Genomic DNA, 19,640 nt, shown 5'->3' with positions numbered 1-19,640 from the left:
TTAATATAAAAATATTATGTATTGCCATATCATGTTCATTGATGTCTATACCAAACGTTTGTGGGAAGTTACACAATAAGAATAAATTTTTTTGCTTGCTGAAGATCCCTATTTGAATTTACTTTAATTTAAAAAGATCTATGTTGAATGAAAATACCGCGGTCCGATGAATAAATGATTTGATTGAAACATCACAATTAAATGAACGTTTGGAAAAGAGCAATTCGTATGAATGGAAAAGTCAGTGACTCGTTTCAATGAGATTTATTACGAAATGGTTTCGTAATTAAATTATTTCTAGAAGCCGAAACTTTAATAAATAAATTACAGATATTACATTACGTGTCAGTCGTATTAATTACTCAATAGTTCTAGTGTTAATTTAAGTTCCTATTCTTTATACTGATACTTTCTTATGAAGAATCTCACTTTCATAATTATTTCTCAATGATTTACTTGTTTCGCAATTACATTGATATCTTAAAAGTATTGAATATTCGAAATGATGTTGAAAATAAATAGTTTCACTTGAATGCTTTGATGAATGTCTAAACAAACGAAAGCTAATCTACCGTTACAATTTTTAGAGGAATTACATATCAATCGTATTAATTACTCAGTAGTTCTAGTGTTAAATCAAATGGTGACTGAGAGTCAGCTCTCCAGTGCAAAGGTTTAAACAGGAATGTTCAAGCTGAATTTACTAGGGATCACCTGATCGTGTCAAGGTGGCAACAGTGAAGTTGCTGCGGGTAAAGTTCCTCGGATCAGCAATGATCGTGCCAACACAGGGCGAATGTGGGACGATGCGTTGGTTCGTTTTATCTAGGTAAACTATTGGATTATTGACGTTCCTGTTCCATTTCATTTCCGTGCACCTGCCTAATTAATTACGTGGAACACGTTTAATGAGATTCTTGGAATTGCACCCATGCACTGCTGTCCGGCAAGCTAAATTGGCGCGCGAGGTCATCAACGAATGATATTCGCTATGATATCGGTACATGTACGATGGAATACGTATTTCCAAATTTTCGGTCGGTTTCTATCGTCTCTGCTAATTTGGAAACCGGTTGTGTGTAACGGATTTTGATTTATAACACAGGTTTCGTTGCTTCACTGGAAATAAGGAAGTTTTACTGAAGCATTGTCATTCTATAGTTTGAGATTACTTACTTCATCAGAGGATAACTCGGAGTTTCTGGTGGGTAAAAGACGAAAAGTTTTGTAGAATATTTTATTTTTTGAATTGATATTTTTTATATTTCGTTTTGGTTCAGATGGGTATAAGAATGAGGAGATTACGATTATTAACCTGTGATGATTGAAGATTTTGTTTCCTAGCTTCTTCTGTAATCTTGTTCTACGTTCTCTATTTTGGAGAGATGCGAGTGAATATTTGACAATTTATATCAAATTTCTCGTTAACATGTACAACTGTAGAAAATGACAGAACTATAATTAACCTACATTTATGGAATTTTTATTCTGCATTTTAATGGGGCAACACGAATGAACGTTTGGAACGTTACGTCACGCTCGAAATTAATACGCACAGTTGTAAAGATAACGTATAAAAGTTGCAATTGCCATATTTATTTAAAATTTTTAAAATTCCTCTAAGTGAATTTTTGCTTTTCATTTGAATAAAACGAAATAACGTCGCGAGGTCGTAATTATGAACCTAAATTTATTTAAAATTCCGGCTTTACGGTCTGTTAGGTAATTATTATTGAAATAAGTTCACTTTTCGTTAATGAGAATTTCATTGTGCAAAAATAATTACCCGACAAGTATGCAACGCGTTACGGCACTTACAGTGCAGTAAAATAATTTCATACGGGAAAATCTCATGATCCGTAAAACGGCTCAAGGTCCACGAATTATAGCAAAAAATAAATGGAACGTTGCTGTTTGCTGAAATGAAAGATGGATAAGAGCGTATAACAGGAAGAACTCGAGTAAAGTTGTATTAACGGCTGGACATATTGAAAATCCTTTTCATTTTCTGTCGTAAAACGTGAAGTTTCGCGTTGCGGTGTACAGGTGTGCGCGTTAACACTATTTCTACCGAAGGTGTCAGAAGACATCTTTTGAAATTTTAACTTAAAATTATTTTCCAAGCTTAGCCATATATTCTGAATTGACTTTTCGACTTTTCTAATAACGATTATAAAACTGAGTACAGGAAACGTCCAAAATTCAATCAAGGAAAAATTATTCAACTGGGAACATAATTTTAAGTTAAAATTTCAAAAAGCGTCTTTTGACACCTTCGGTAGAAATAATGTTAAACGTTCCATAGATATTGAAACAAATTCATTCAGGTGGTTTCCGTTGAAAAATAGATCGCCATTATTTCTGTTTACAATTTCAAAAATATTCCAGGCTTGTGACAACTTATCTGGCTATATTGATAAGTCTGCAATGCGTCATCAGTGACATTGAACTCGCTCATGCGTATTAATAATTACAAATCAATAGATTCGTCAAAGTGTTGGAATATTGGAAAAATAAACGACGAAGAAACCTCGGAAGTTTGATTGGTATTTTACTGAAATTAATTGAGATCCGTGGCATTTCCATTGAAATATATATATGCATATTTATTTACGTGTTCTTCGCTGCAAAATCGAATGAAGGAAGTTTTCGAAGATTTTTTATAAAACTGCGGATAATGATCTAAGCATTTTCTATAAATCTTTGATATTATTTAGATGTGCATATCGTATATTAAGTATAGATTGAAGAATAAAACAAGACATTCCGACCGACCTAATAGGGGAATGGTTTGTAAGAAAATTTCAATTTTATTGTTAAACTATATTTCAATTTTAATTTCGAACAATATTTCAATTTATCAGAATTACGATTTCATTTTGTACTGTATTTCAATTTCAATTTATAAAAATTACAATTTTATGTTCGAACATTTCAATTCATTAACAGTTCAATTCTACAAAATTTCCCATGTACTAGTCAGTCTCACGAGACCAAATGCAGGAAGTATGTATCTTGATAGGTCGCGTGTAAATACATGGATATGTGGAATTCCCTGATATTTCGTGGCAACATAGGAGCTCCATAGACCGATGTCCGTGAGAGGTATCTCGAATAACCGAATCGACTAGTTCCCTGTGTCCGTTCCAAGATTGAATTTGATCGCACGTTTAATGTCACGCGCTTGTAGCATACTTGAGACGAGACTGGTTTTACGGTCAAGGCGAGCTTAATATCTCTCCTGTTGGGTATTCGAGATTTTTTTTCGCAAAACCGTTCCAGTACATTCTACGTGGAAAGATCGGGAAAAATACCATAAACACGTACACTCATGAATACTTTATTCAGAAGTAATACCTGACGGGAATAACAGGATTTTCCACAATTTCAGGCTTTTATACAGTGAAATAACTAAAATGCACTTCGACATATTGTAAAACACCATTACTTTTACTCATTTTGCATATGCTAAGCCCTTTCCGAAAATGAGGTTACTTTTATGGGTAAAAAAAGATGGCAATTATTTGTTGTTTTACCGACACTCTGTATACACTTTTATTTATCTACTGTAACTAGTGAAATACATGACTAGTTATCAAATAAAGGTAAACAGGTTAAACGATAAATATTTCTGACTGGGAGCAGAAGGAAAGATAAATTGGAAAGCTGATTAATCGGATAATATAGAAATTGATTTGAAACGAACGAAGAAGAACGAATTTGAAATGAAATTTTAAAGCCAGGCATTTTCATTTAGTGTTAACGCTAGATCTACTGAGTGTTTAATGTGATTCATACGTGATTCTAATAAAACTTGTAATAATGGATGTTTAACATTTCCAAGACAATTGAAAAAGGAACAACTAACAATAAGATACAAGAAAGAATTTGAAATGTTAATGTTATTCTTTAATGCTGAAAATTACGTAAAATAAATTGTTCTGTGAAATGATTGCCTGTAAAAAGAGATTAACTTCATTTTTCTTTTGCTTATAATATTACAGCAAATATGTCAGAAATGAGATTGAAAATTGAAGCGTTCATTCCGCCAGTCACAGAAATTGTGTATACCGTGATTGCAGATATTTAACCAATTCCAGCTTCTATTCTTCGAACGCTGTTCTTTCTGAATCAGGTTTTTGTGCTCGCATCCTTATTGCACCTAGCGTCTCAATTGTGATAAATGAATGTGCTGTATGAAACCCGATGAAACTCCCCGCAGTGCTTATGAAACGTCGAGATACTCCTGTCAAAAAACAAAATAACAATATCAATTCATTTAAAGAAATAAATGAGGACAAGGAAGGAATCATATTCATTGAAATGAAATCGTATTAGTCAATTCAAAACAGATATGCTTTTTAATAATTTAACTTATACATTACAGACATTATAATAGCGTAATTTTAATAATATTTATAATATTGTATCTTATATAATATTAGTGTAATAATATAAAATTAATATCATCAAATTTGTAATATTATTAAAGTTATACTGTTATAATATCTATAATGTATCAGTTAAGTTATTGAATAATAATAAATATAAATTAACGGTATAATAAACAATACGTACAGTATACTGTATAACTTAAATTATCATGTAATCAATTATTAACCTTCGCACTCGAGAATATTTTTCTCAGCAAATATTCATTATTTTCTGATGAAATGTCAGTGATATTTTTTACAATTAACATAAAGAAATAGCTCGCATAAATTAAGTGACAGAACTATTTTACTTCGATGTTCCATGTGCATTATATAAAAATTTAATACTGAATTTTAAGTTTTATCATTTTCTTGGATCGAATCAAACGGCGACTGAAATGCGCCTCTCGAGTGCGAAGGGTTAAAATCACAAGAATCATTTTACATTTTATTCTTGTTGACTCCACCATGCATTTGATCTTCAACGAACGACTTCCCAGAATTCAAGCAAGAAATAGAAAACTTGTTCGCGAAGGATTCATTTCATTTACTTAATTCCGATGCAAGTGGGCTGCATTGTGTTTCCTTTGCGAGTCGCCCGATTCAAACGCGCCATCGTGCAGCGGCTGCATTTATCTCCGCGCGCGCGGGTCCTCCGTTCCGACTGGATTCTGAAAAAGATGCCACGTTTCAAGGATAATACTTTTTCTTGGGCGCATCGGGCGCCTATAGTCTGCTCTCCCATTCTCTTTCCAGAAATCCTCATTTTCGAGAGTGTCCGTTTTGTCTCCAGACTGTGTATCGGCGAGACGCGTCGCAATCCTACCTAAAAACATTTCCAGGACGCTCGACAGCGTTCCGTGCACCTTCAAGAGGATTATATCAAGAAAATATCACGTAGTTTTCCTTTCATTTCTCGTTTTTCTAACGAGCACCGCACTTTCTGACGGAACAGCAGTATTTTCCGGGAGACAGTTTAATAAGGGTTGAGATTTTTATTATTACTGCCACCTGAACGGTTTTAAAATATTTTTTGATGTGAAACTTTATATTCGAGGAGGAAATTTTCGTCAAATTTGAAATGATTCTTTAATATTTTATCTGGGTATTTCGTTATTTAATATTCTGTATTTTACCATTTCTGTCTTGACTGATATCTAGTTAGAACTTTTTAATCGATATCTATATCGTTTATAATTTACTTTCAATATTTATATTAAATGTACTTAAGCTCCTTAATCAATCACTAACTCAAAACCAAATATTTCTGCATTTCGAATGATATTTGCATCTGTCTCAAATAATTCATTTGAAATATACAATTCATTGATCAACCACCAATTCGAAATTCCAGATATTCATCTAAAAACTGTGTTCAGAGCCCACGTAATATTTGAACATTACGCGTTATACAATTCCTGCATTTCGATTGGTATTCGTGTTTTTCAAAAATTATTCATTCCAAACGTACAGCTCGTTGAGGAAGTACCACTAGTTTCGATAAGTATTCTGTCAATGAAACGTCGGAACGGCGGAAAGGTGAATAATTCTGCGGAAACGAGGGTACGATGTACGCGCGCGTTCTGAAAGCCAGATAACCATAAACTTTTACAAGTTATCTAAGAGCTTTAAAATTCAGGAACATGATATACTCACCTTGTCGGGCTGTAGATTTCAGAGTACTGGCTGGTACCGCTATGTGATCGATCCGCGAGTTTATGACGGCTACGCAGTTTTCGTGTCGCCGATTCTTTTTAATCTTTTGACCTCGCTCTCGCCAACTCTAGATAACACGTTCACGTCAGAGCACGTCCCTATATGTCTGATCATAGATCGTAATAATAACAAAGTCTGAAAAAATAATGTTGAACTGCATCCCTCTGTTACTTCTCTAGTTTCCTGACTACAGTTGCTAATCGTGGGTAAATGTTAAAGAACATTTCGACAAATTCACTTATTTACTTTGGTTTGCTTTTATTTCTAATCTAAAATTGTCTAATTGTCTATGAATTGTCTGACAATACATTATAATTACTTAACACTAGGCTCACGGAACGAGCCAGTTTGACTCGTATTGAATTTTATAAACATTTGGTAATTTGGTCTATTTTGATCGATTCAATTATGTGATTACGGTTCCTAATAATACATTTTAAGCATTTGATTTCCTAGATCTACGGACGAACATCGATCTTTAGGAACAATAGAATAAACTACAATAAATGTCCGGAAATCTCGTTTTTATATAAAGACACTTAGCTATGCAACTTCGCTAATTACCACAACATTGAAAAAATATAAAATTTAATTCGAATTGATCATTTAAAATATATTACATAACAATATGATATCTGAGTTTTTCCAGGTATAGTGATATAAGTTGACCTCAGTGAAAATTGCCATCACAATTCAGTTTTCTGAAAATTAGCCGGTACGCAATGTGTTAAAAAAGAAATTTATCTTTGTTTTTGAAGATAGAAGAGATGTGATAGCAGATTTTTGCTAACGGAGCAACACGAGAATTTTCGTTTTGCCGTAGAGCTGCATCGAGTAGTATTAGCTCGCATATTTTCATTATTTTACGTAGTTAAAGAGTTACGACGAAGGGAAGTCTCAAGGGAGACTCTGAGAAACAGGACTTTTATGTTCATTGCTAGTCCACATTCACCGTGAAGCTCGAGCATTGATAAAAAGTAAGAAGAGTTTCATTGCGTCTTAAAAGAAGCGAATAATATTTGCATTCGCTGTATTCGTTCCGATATATCTTCATTGCGAGTCTGATTGGATATTGTAAGGCAATTAAAACGGTAAAATAATAAAAGAAATTCATTTGAAGCGCGATACAAAACTATCTGCGTAAGTATTTACATTGCGATTTCTCATTGAACGTTGCTACAGTCGCAACAGCTTTTTAATGGCTACTTGATTTGACGAGGTTATCATATCGCAAAATGTGTTCAGCATTTGAAACAGAAGTTAGATAATGATACAATGCCCGGAGGTGAATATCTTGATAGAGCAACCGGTGCCTGAGAATGTTCCACCTGACATGGTTGATGTCTCTTCAATATTGGCTTGTGTAATCTCCCAGTCGTATCACTACTTAATTAAGATGCTAATATGTGAAAGATGGGACTGTCTCTGACCAGAAACTGTTTATTTCAATTAACTAATTTAAGTACTAACACAGTGACTCGCCATCTTCATTTTTATAATTCTGTGTATTTAATGTCGTTTGTAAAGATATAGTTGCAATTGCATTACTGTGTCGTAAAAAATATTTATAGATATTGAATATAAGTAAAGACAAACGTTAGGTTTCTTATGTATAATATTTTGTTAGTACTAGATAGTAGATGCTGGAAAATTGTAAAACAAGTAAGTGTAACTTAAAATTACAATATGTACTAGATGTCTTTGAATTTTAAATATTTGCTGAAAAATTCGTATAATTAGTATAATTTATTACTTATAGACAATAATGACTGTAATGATTATTTAGTGCTACCAAGTAATATTTTAAAGATGCTCCGAAAGAATAAATGTATTGTCAATAGATATTTAGTATTGTTATTAGTATTTTAGATAGTTTAATGATTCTAAGCATTAGATACGTATCCGGTGTGTAATTTTTGTTAACCTGAACCAGCAGAATGATTATTCACACAAAAGGGTACTATCGTTGTTCATTCGACTTGTTATTATTCTGCTTCACGGATGATTTAATTAACAGCTACGTTGCAGCTTGCTTCCGGTACACGATAGTCTAGTACTAACGAGATCTCTCGCTAGTTCTTGAGAAACAAATCTGCGTAATTACCACGCTGTGAATATCGTTTCCCGACATCGATAGCAGCGCATCTCGTTTCAAAGAAGTGATTGATTACTTTCAGAATACTTTTACTATCGATCCGTGGAGTATAGTTACATATGTTCCCAAGAGTTATTGCTTCGTTAATCGTCATATTAAGATTCCAAACAGAATTGAACCAATATAAATATCACTCGATTCTTTTCAGTTCAAATCAAATATTAGTCTCCTTTTATCGGTTATTGTACTTTTTAATTAATAAATTTTAATTATTAACTTTGTAATTATTAAACAGAAACTGTAGGCGTAGAATAAATCTAGAAATTGTCTCCATTTTTCAATAAATCATTAATGACAATGCAATTGTATCGATTATAATTGAGAAAGAAATGATAGACAAGAAGAATAATATTCAATAGTAAATGAATAATAATATTCAATAGCCAAAACTTCTTCAGCATGAAAGAAAAAATTACCATAATATTTTGTATTATATACAAATTTCTAGCAAATGAAAAATTACTATTTATTTTAATACAATCATAAAATATTAATTAAACATACAATACAGAAACTTCTATTCAATTTATTGGCATCATATTGTAAATGTATGATCAGTACGTTCACTATAAATATATTGAATTGAAAGTAATTAAAACTCCTTGTGTAATAATTGAGTTACTTAAAAACGAGTCTTATAAATACAAACACTTGCAGAGAATATATCTTTTATTTTGTAGAACAATCACAGACAGCTCCATTGCGACATTTCATTGATTACAGGAAAATCATCGTGAGTGTGCCCTAATTAAAAGTAAATTATACGAATTATTATTAATATTTATGAAGTGATATTTATTAATACTTACTAACATAATTATTTCCGTTATTAATGTTCGATGTCCTCGCCACCATACGCTGTAACTAGCTATCTATAAAAATTATTGGGTCTATAGTCGTTTAATAAAAACGAGTCGGGGCACAAAGAGTTCTCTATATACTAGATAACGATCATGGCATAAGTCGTAGTTAACCCTCGATGCGTCACCCTATTAGAGTTATTGAAAAGCCTTGCACACGCAGTACGGCTTAATAATAATAGTCATCTAACCATATTTCGTAAAAAGCCTTCGGAGTCTAATTACCCACTTTATGTAAATTTCCAATTTATCGGTACCGTCCATCAGCTGTTCGTCTCAGTGTAATGCCATTAAAAAAAAGAAACGATCGTAAACACTCAGAATCGAATGGTTCATAATAACAGTGGTCGAACTGGAAAAAGTTTTTGCGAAATGTTCTTGGATTAATTATACATTAATATTTTACGACGCTACTACGAATATCCATTACCATTAAGCAATTATGAATATTAGTAACTGTAAGGTTACGAATAATGTTACTGTTATTAATTACTAATATCATTGAATTTAATATTAGTATTTAACCCATCGAACGACATTTCACGAAAACATCTCTTTCTCGATAATTCAGAAATAGTTAGTATTAATTCCGAGCTATTCAATTTATTAATAATATTTATAATGTCACATTATTTAATAAATCGTATGAAACTTTAATATTTTCACAGAGATTTATATTAAATTAAGTAAAAGTCCGTTTACTCCTAGTATATCTTGCAGTTTGTAATTTATAAACATAAGAATTCAATGTTTTCATGTATATATAAAGTGTATGAGAAGTAATGTAATTATTTTTCATTTTTTGAGAACGTGAACAATTTTTCAGGTTACTTATATCGTACTTTAGCGACGCGAAAAGTTTTTATCGACGAAAATTCTCCGTTGCAGCGAACGTCAAACCGCTCCGGGCAACGCAAGAAAGTTTCCCGTGGACAGACATCTTCAGACAAGGTCGCGATGCATTTTCGAAAAGCTCCCGGAAGCACCTTTCAGAGAATTAAATCTGTCCCGGAGGTGTACTCAATTTTTTTGAAAATATCGCGGACCCAGTTTCCAGCTTAATCGCGGTTTTAAATAACTAAAAGAATGAGTGAATAGGTTTATAAAATTTAATTCAATATCAGTGTAAATATTTATCAATTTTTAATATTGATTGATGGTTTCATCTTACCGCAGTAACTACGCTCTCCCAAAGACAAAAGATATTTCAAAGCGTAATGCACTTTGTAAATTTATAATTGAATCAATTTTAACTTCTTTAATTTGTAATACCACTTTATTAGATATAGAACTATTTAAAATCATTTGATATACTGACTTAAAAAACCGCGAGAATTTATAGGATGATTTATAAACAAAATTTCATTTTGAACAATTTTTAAAAAAATGAACTTTCGATATTTTCATCGTTGGTATACCTTGTGAACTTTAGAAAGTTTTCCTGGGATTTTCCAGCTTCAATCTCCTTTCATTCTTTGTAACTAGAATTTTCAAACGAAAAATTTGAAAGGGCTCTTAATATTCGTTTCAATAACCGTTATCAATGCGCCAGATTTTTTCAGATTTCGTTCGTACTAGAATAAACAGAAATATTGTAACAGAACACAGTGTATTCCAATTTTTCTCTTTGACTACCCTCTTTGATAGAAGAGGGGGTTGAAACTCGGCGCAAAATATTATTTTCTGTTACAGTATCGCTCGTTTTAATTCGATTGAAGGACACTTTTCGCCCCTTCATCTAGGTACACACCCTTTTATATTATCCGAACAATGAGTTGCGCACACAATGGCAAGAAAAGTAAACATCGTGTATGAAATCGACATTATTAAAAGAAACAAACGTTTATGTATTCGCGAACTTTAATAAATGGAACGCCTCGCCCAGATCTATTTCAAACTTAACATATTGTCAACCAGTCTTGGCTATAGTCGTGTTTGCTTATGCAATTATCGATATGCAGCATCGGTTGGAACACTTATTAACACTAAAACTACCAAACGGCTCAAAATGATCTATTCCTCGCGTTTCCATTACAATTATTAAAACACTAACAGATGTTGCTCTTAGAAATGACATTGAAATTGATTTACAACTACGTAAACTGAATTGTAAATCAATAGAAGTCTCCATAGATGCATCGAGTTTCTATAGAGAAACTGCAGAAAGTTAATTTAACTGCTCGGTAGCTCTAGTGTTAAAGTGCAAAATTGCGTGATTGATAATTATAATCTTATCTATCACGTCGGGTATTGTCCATTTAATTTGCTTCTGCGTGGGTGGTGTTTTCATTGCGATTTAATCGCTCGCATTTGAATATTGTGTAATTAAATTATTTAGTTGGTTAATAATGCGTTAACCTTTTACAGTAGACCGTCGAGGCAGAGTCGACGGTCAATTTCATTTCAGCTACGTAGTTCACCGATTTCTCGTAATATCATAATCGCGTACAAGTTTACCGTTTCTTAAGTGCTCTCAAATAAATTAGTAATCGAAGAGCTAAGATATAGCATAAGGTGCAATAAAAATATTCATTGAACCGTTGAATCGAACCGTTTGATATTATATTTCTCCCCATTTCGCGTATTTTACTCTGACTGTTATATGTAACGCGTAAACTCCGAAATATAAAGAATAAAAGAATTTCATTGAATCGAAGTGAGTTTTAAGTGTCTCGGTACTGAAATTTCCGAAAATTCAAACAGTAAAGTTAGCCACTTTGGCCTGCGAACGCCTCAATATTTAATTAGTTCTAATTTTCGAGCAATCGCAAACGAGCGAATCGCGGTCGTAAAAATGATCGTTCCCTGTTTGACGATTCGACAGTCCGTAGCCTGTGTCCGTTGCTCGAATGACGCATTACGGAAAGCTACGTTAGATGGAACTGCACGATTGGACAAAGTCACATGGAAATTATAAATGATTGAACGGGACCTGCGCAAGAGAATGGATTCTCCACGGACGGGACTGCTGCTGTAGCTGGCTCTACGTGCCTGGCAAACTAGGGCATGCACCGCCGTTGGGGTCCATGACATCTGTTGCCCTCGATCTTACGATATCTCGCCGCTATTCGTATAGAGTTCACGGTTTCCCTTGCTCTTTAATTTCTCTTTCACTGTTTTAGACCCCTCGCCTCTCCGAAATGATAGTGACAACGTTCGCAATGTTACGTAACTGACACGTTAATCGCCACGGAAATCTTGAGCGTTTTACGTGACAATTCTTTCGTAGAGGTAAATTCGAAGAACCATTAACCCTTTGCATTCGAAACATTTTTCGCTGGATATATTCACTATTTTCTATTGAAATTTCGGTTAAACGTTTTGATGGTAGTAAATAAAAATATGCGAATGAAGTTCTATTTCTATAACAGTTTTTATATAAAGACACTTAGCTGTGCAATTTCGCTAATTACCACAGCATTGAAAAAATATAAAATTTAATTCGAATTGATCATCTATTTAAAATATATTACATAACAATATGATATCTGAGTTTTTCCAGGTATAGTGATATAAGTTGACCTCAGTGAAAATTGCCATCACAATTCAGTTGTCTGAAAATGAGCCGGTACGCAATGTGTTAATTGCGTTACGTACGATTTAATATTGAATATAGAATTTTATAATTGTTCTATGCTAAGTGTTAATGATTTGGCATCACAATTCTTATGTTATACTAATATGAAATTTCTTATGTTTTGTATTATTTTACTTGAGACAAGTGTATGAGTCGAAATCATCAGTTCCAGCAAAGTACCATTTTTCAAACATTCTTTAACATAACATAATCCATCGAAAATAAACAATTTAAATCTCGTCAGAAATTACGTTCTGGAGTACAGATATAATGAATAAACTAATAGACGCTTGAAATTATGTTTCATTTCCTTCAGTAGAAACGGAAGCTTACTTTTGAAGCCGTTCAACCAGGATGGCCCTTTAATTATATTTAATTAACCCTGCGTCCTATAATTACGGTTACTTTATCGCTGATAATTTAATAAAAGAAAAATATATTTATTACTATAAATAGTATTTATTATTGTAAGTAATATATATAAATATATATATTTATATTTTCTCTGAAAAATGATAAACTACAAACTATTTTAACTTTCTGCGAAAAATGTCACCTTCCGTATAAGAATTTCATCGTTGTTACGTAATTAGTTCCCTTTCAACATTCTGAACATTTTACGGTAATTACATGCTAGTTCTCCCTGTTTACTTTATATTAATTAATTCTTCGCTGCAGTAATTGTCAGGGGTTGACGTCTGCTCTCTGATGTCGCAGAAATTCAAAACGAATACCGCCGAGTGAAGGAAAGCCGACGCTCTTTATAGCGGCGCGGCAGTTTCTATCGGAATAATTAACTTTTCAAATATGAGTTGTTTCGCGAAAAACAGCTGACACCTTTGGCTTATTGTCATCATTTCAAAGGCCAGTCGTAACTAAGGCCGGTAATTACAAACTTCGCTGCGACCAAATGGTAATTGCGTACCGCGCTCCACAAATTGCGCACAGCAATCTCATTTCTACGGTATAATTAGCTTTAATTGAAGGGAAAAAATTAATGCATGCCAATTGACGATCCACGGATGATCGCTGGCGATCTGCATCGTGTTCGGGTATAATTTTGAAACTTTGAAAGCGTTTGCTTTTCCAACAAACGTTTATTAGCGTGATGTTAGTCGTTAATTGTAACGGAATTGATGGACGATCTTTAATAGCTTATTCGCCGATTTTTCATGAAAGGTGTAAGAAAATATCACGATCATATCGAGACGATGATTGGTTGAAATTGTAAATATTATGTAATATTCTCATTTAATTCATCGTCTGGAAATTGGGGAATTTAATTGTCATCGTTAAAAAATGTCAGAGGTTATAATAAATGAGGAAATTAACTAAGAAATATTCCTGTGATTTAAACACAATATAAAATTATGTATTAAACTATATGTTGAAGATGATCATTCACTTGCTAACATTCCAACTATTACAACAATTTACTAAATGACCTATGAATTAATTTCAGGAAAGTAAACGGACAATTAGAATTACAATTTAATAAGAAGCTGTGCCTACAAAACCGAATTATTTAGTTGCAACGAAATTATACATCAATCTTCTATTGTTATAATAAAGAATTAATGTATCAGTTCATCTATTGTCGGTTACACCTATTAACAAAGTGACTGCAGAATGAAATAATAACCAAACGGAGAAAGATGACATTGAACTATGAACGTAGGAGAATGTATTAGTTTAGCGACATTAAAAAATTGAATTGAAAATGTTTCTATTAATTTACATACCAATCTTGTACCATAAATATATCAATGGAAACTGATAATTAGACTGTAGACTTCCATGTATACACAGGAAACGTAAAAGTGCAAAATTGCATAAGATACACGCATATGGAAAAACATATAAAATATCGAAACCATAGCGTTTCGTGGAACATTAGTTCAGAACAGCTTTCTTCAATTGTAATTCTACATTTCCAGTAATATTTTCAAAAATTTCAGTTGACATAAAGATCCACAGTTCACTAATAATAAAAGAGTAAATTGTTTCCGAAGTATTCCTCCATGTCCATTGCGATAAATTGCAACGTGCCGGACATCGAAACGTATTAAGCTCCAGTTTGATGAGACACATTGGAGCAGATGTTACAGAAACATTTTCGACGTCCCAGGGGGGACAACGAGTTCACATATCTTTTAATAACATTCCTCCGTTCGGTCCATTCATGACACCCACGAGCCACTGTCGGGTAAATTTCACTGGCCGCCTACCGTTCCATAAATCGTATGCATTTCCGTATGTTTACTGGTTATTTAGAAATTTAATCTTAGATGTACGAGATGCATTGCAACAGCCAACGGAAAATTTATCGTCTGAACCTGCTAGTAAACCTGTTTAATATGAACTCGTAAAAGATGTTAAGTGAAAATAATCTTTTATTGCTGCCTGGTGACATTTAAAGGCAATTATTTATTGCTACTTCTCTAACAGATTACAAGTAATCTGGATAATGATATAAAAATTTATATAATCTCAAGTCTCCATTTCTGCATAGTGTTTATTGCATGTAATAAACTGCAAATGCTCTAGACAATAATATATTAGAATATAAAATATAAAATATAATCTTATCTTACCATTTCTGCATACAAGAGCAAAATAACAGCTGCATTCAGAAAATTGAAAATTTCATTAATTTAACGAATCCTTCCTTAATTAAGGAATATTTTATTTAGTAACGTCACATATTAATTATTATAGTATAATACTGTAATATTCTAATCGTGAATGATAAAAAGTAGTGAATTTTTTCAATGGAAATGGTGTATTCACGTGGCGCACAGTGATAATTGTTTTAATCCTTAATATTTCGTCCATGACACGTTGGTTTCGGTTACACTTGCAATTCTATTGGACATATAATACTTTTTGTTACATAATTGTACGTGTATATATAATATCAGTCTACTTGTAAGTTGTCTTTATGCGCAGGATGCGACGAAAGTGATAATGACTGTTTTCAAAGATAAACCTACACTTCCGAAACGATGGACATTTGTGGAAAACTTGTAACATTGCTCGTAACATTATTTATTTCTATAAATTTGTATATATTATTACAAGTACCTAATTTTCAGAATATCAGATTCACTAGAAATGGTATTGAAATCATTCTCAGTATTGTTATTATTATTTCGGCAAGTTTGCGTAGGAATGTGTACCGTCTATATACGGTATAATTACGGTACGTGAATTAACGAACGAACAGTGAAACTGTGTGAACGTATTGAAGCATATTGACAAACAAGAATTATATATGTTGTAAACGGAAATAACAATGCAATCTGTTAAGAAAGTACTAACCTTATTAAAAAAATTCATTTTGCGTGAGGATAATTTCATTTCAATCATCTAAATGATGAAATTATCCAATAATAAATATTTAATATTAAGCTTTATATTAAAATATTAAATATCAAATATTAGAATATTTGAATATTAGAAAATTAAGATATTAAATATTAAAATATTGAATATTAAATATTAGAATATTAAATATCAAATATTAGAATATTACAATATTAGAATATCAAGTATTAGAAAATTAGAATATTAGAAAATTAAAATATCAAATATTAGAATATTAAAATATTGAATGTCAAATATTAGAATATTAAAATATTGAATGTCAAATATTAGAATATTAAATATCAAATATTAAAATATTAGAAAATTAGAATATTAGAATATCAAAATATTAAAATATTGAATATTAAATATTTACATTCCCATAACCTTAACTGGATAGTTATTAATCATTTACTCTACACACGATGCGAGTCATTCAGAAACAAACTTCTACATATACTACTCGCCTAGTCCAATAACAGAATGCATCGAAACACCGTGAGCCCGCCGAGGGAGAGCTCAGCGAACCATTACATCTCGGTTTCATTCGAATCGAAAAAACTCTCGTTCGTGTCCCCCGTACACCGGTTTTCCAATACGCGAAACTTCCATCGTACTCGCTCGACCCTTATTGCGCGAGCAATCCGTCTCGATGGTACAATATCGACTTACTCATCGAACTGTTTGGCCTTTTCTTTTTTTACCAGTCTGCTCGCAAACTTTCAGCGACTCAATACGACCCGAATGGAGAACATTACTTGCGGATCCTGAAAATAGACAAGATTCTCTCGAGAAATCAATCCTTTTGCAAATAGTCTTTGGAATCAAGGTCATTGCGACTATTCGGGGACTTGAATACACGGATAAAGCATTTTTGTACATGTTAATAACAAAGCTGTTTAACCCCTTGCCAGGCTCGTGATGAATATTTCAAATAGAATTTAACAAATATAAGTATCATTTAATTCTTCCAAGTCCAAATTCGATATTATTTTGTTATTATTAATTGTAATGAAACATCAAAAAATAATATCCAATTTGGAGTTGGAAGAGTTAAGTGATATTTATATTTGTTAAATTCTATTTGAAATCTTCACTTGTAATCAATTATTAATTGTAACGCTTCTAAGTAAACGTATAAAATAAGTGTAGAATTTTCCTCTTTTTCTAATAAATTATGAACAATAAAATATCTGTGTGTTGCACTCGGAATTCTTTCACTAGAAACATTCAACGTCTTCCAATGAGTTACAGACAACATTTTATAAAACGAATTGAATCAGTGAACACATATAAGTTAAAAAACAAAATTATTTCAATATTTCACATATTTATAGACTACGCGAAGCTTAATGTTTCGTGGAAGACTTTAGAATGTATAACGAATTAAATGGTGACTGAGAGTCGCCTCGCGAGTGCAACGGTTAATTACATACTAACAGTTACCACAATCATCCAATGTTCACCGTACCATCTGATTTTCAAATTCCGAAGTCCGTGTTTTTAACACTAGAACTACCAGGCGGATCAAAATGTCCAATTCCTAATTTCTTCTTTTACAATCACTGTAAAGGTACAGACACTTCTTCAAGAAACGATTAAAGAAGCTGATTTAGTAATACCTAAACCGAAATACAAGCCAATTGAAATCTTAATAAATTTACACTTATAGCTTTTATAAAGAAATTTTTAAAAGATGGTTTAACCACTTGCGCTGGAAAGACGTGCACGTCGAGACGTTTCTATCCCAAAATTCTCAATGATGTCTTTCACACATTGATAATCTTGTTGCATTACGCCTATTAGATTACTTCGAAATGTGTCATTCTATACCGAATGATTAACAAACAAAATAAGTATACATATCAGCGTAAAATAGGTAAAAACAAAATTCATCGCGGGAGACTTTGCAAAATTTCTGAATTCATTTCCAGCGCAAGTGGTTAAGCCGGTAGTTCTAGTGTTAATCGCTGAATGCATTCTCCGCTGCGTTTGTGTTCATCTATAAACACGATCCTCGATTCTAAGAGCGTGTTTCTAGCCAGGGTCAAGGTGAGGTAATTTCGTTGGTCGGCGTTCGCTCCAATCACGTCGGCACTGAGGACGAAAAGTATTGAGAGAACGAGTCAGACAAGAGCCAACGAATATACTTACAGCGCAGTATGTACTGCAGCTTTTTACTCCGCAGCCATGCGAGGTCGTTCGAATAAGGGATCCACTCTGTTCCTTTCTTCTTTCTCTTGATTCTATTAGCGCTCGGAATACGATATTCTATGAGCTGATTCGTTGACTTTTCTTTAACTATTAACCCTTTGCGCTCGAGAGGCGCGCTTCGGTCGCCGTTTGACTTGACCCATGAAAATGATAAAATTTAGAATTCAATATTAACCCTTTGCACTCGAGAGGCGACTCCCAGTCGCCAGATGATTTGATACAGCAAAATTATAAACCTTGGTATTTACCATTAACCTTTGTATACTGCATCAATACGTGAAATATTGAAAGAAAATAGCTTTAGTTCCCTAATTCATGTGTGATTTCTTAATAAATTCATTTTAAAGAATCTCGTCTACATCTAGTTGGAAAGTATTGAACATTTCAGGTGAGAAACTTTCGAGTGCAAAGGGTTAACCCTTTGCACTCCAAGATCTAATTTTTATAGTATGCCTAGCGAAACTTAGAAATGCTGTAACATTTCTTCGACTTTTTTGTTTTCCTTGTTAGTACAAAATTTCGGTGTGTGGAAATTCGAATAATTTTAGGGTAGTTTCTTTAAGATTCATTAAAATATTTAATATTATAACTGGTGCAGTATTGGAGCCTACAGAGTTTAAAGGGTTAAATTTGTATATAGTGCATCAACACATGGAACATCGACATGAAATAGTTCTGTCACTTAATTTATGCAAGGTATTTCTTTGTGTTGTAAAACATATCATTGATATTTCGTCACAGAATAATGAATATTTGTTGAGAAAAATATTCTCGAGTGCGAAGGGTTAACCCCTTGAACTGCGGCCGGTAGCCATATTAACCCCTTCAAATCCGACGCATATCAGAATGTTCGACTGCTTTCAGTGTTTGATAAAATATGAAAATAATAATAGGCAACCGTGTGTTCCACCTTATAAATGAATCTATTACAAAATATCAGTAGATTATGAAATAAAATGATTTGAAATGTATTCCGAAGGTCAGTTAGTTGATAGGAAACAGTGTGAACAATTTCTTCTGTTAACCCTAACCGTACCACGTGCTTTTATAACGAATTATAGCACGATGTGACTCTCAGTCACTTATGAGAATAAAAGGAATGATTAATGTTATTATTTTTGTTTAAAAGACCAAAAAACTTTTGGAAATGCAATATGAAATAATCAAAAAATTTAAAAAGTCACATCGTGGTCTGATTAGGGTTACTACTACTCAAAACAGTACAATAAAGAGTACAATTTATGAATCACTTGAAATAATACAAAATCACCGCATTGAAAATGTAAAAAGAACTTTATTAAAAAGAATATTATTTATTC

The 19,640-nt window shown here is 32.7% G+C and overlaps 1 protein-coding gene and 1 long non-coding RNA gene across 9 annotated transcripts in view; one reads left to right on the top strand and one right to left on the bottom strand.

The window, feature by feature from the left end:
- Positions 1-19,640, top strand: part of LOC116427605 (uncharacterized) — a 133,812-nt gene that overhangs the window by 71,853 nt on the left and 42,319 nt on the right. The gene's annotated exons all lie outside the window — the stretch shown is intronic.
- On the bottom strand, positions 3,913-6,163 carry LOC116427607 (uncharacterized). Of its 2 annotated transcripts, none has more exons than XR_004235123.2 (3): positions 6,090-6,163; positions 4,879-5,104; positions 3,913-4,246 (listed from the first exon to the last, which is right to left on the bottom strand). It is a non-coding gene; the product is annotated as an uncharacterized LOC116427607 (long non-coding RNA). The 2 variants fall into 2 exon arrangements; XR_004235124.2 differs by having other exon boundaries at positions 4,985-5,104.

This window comes from Nomia melanderi, chromosome 1, assembly GCF_051020985.1.
Source record: "Nomia melanderi isolate GNS246 chromosome 1, iyNomMela1, whole genome shotgun sequence".
In the NCBI taxonomy this organism is placed as follows: Eukaryota; Metazoa; Arthropoda; class Insecta; order Hymenoptera; family Halictidae; genus Nomia; species Nomia melanderi.
This window is presented reverse-complemented; position numbering and strand designations above follow the sequence as displayed.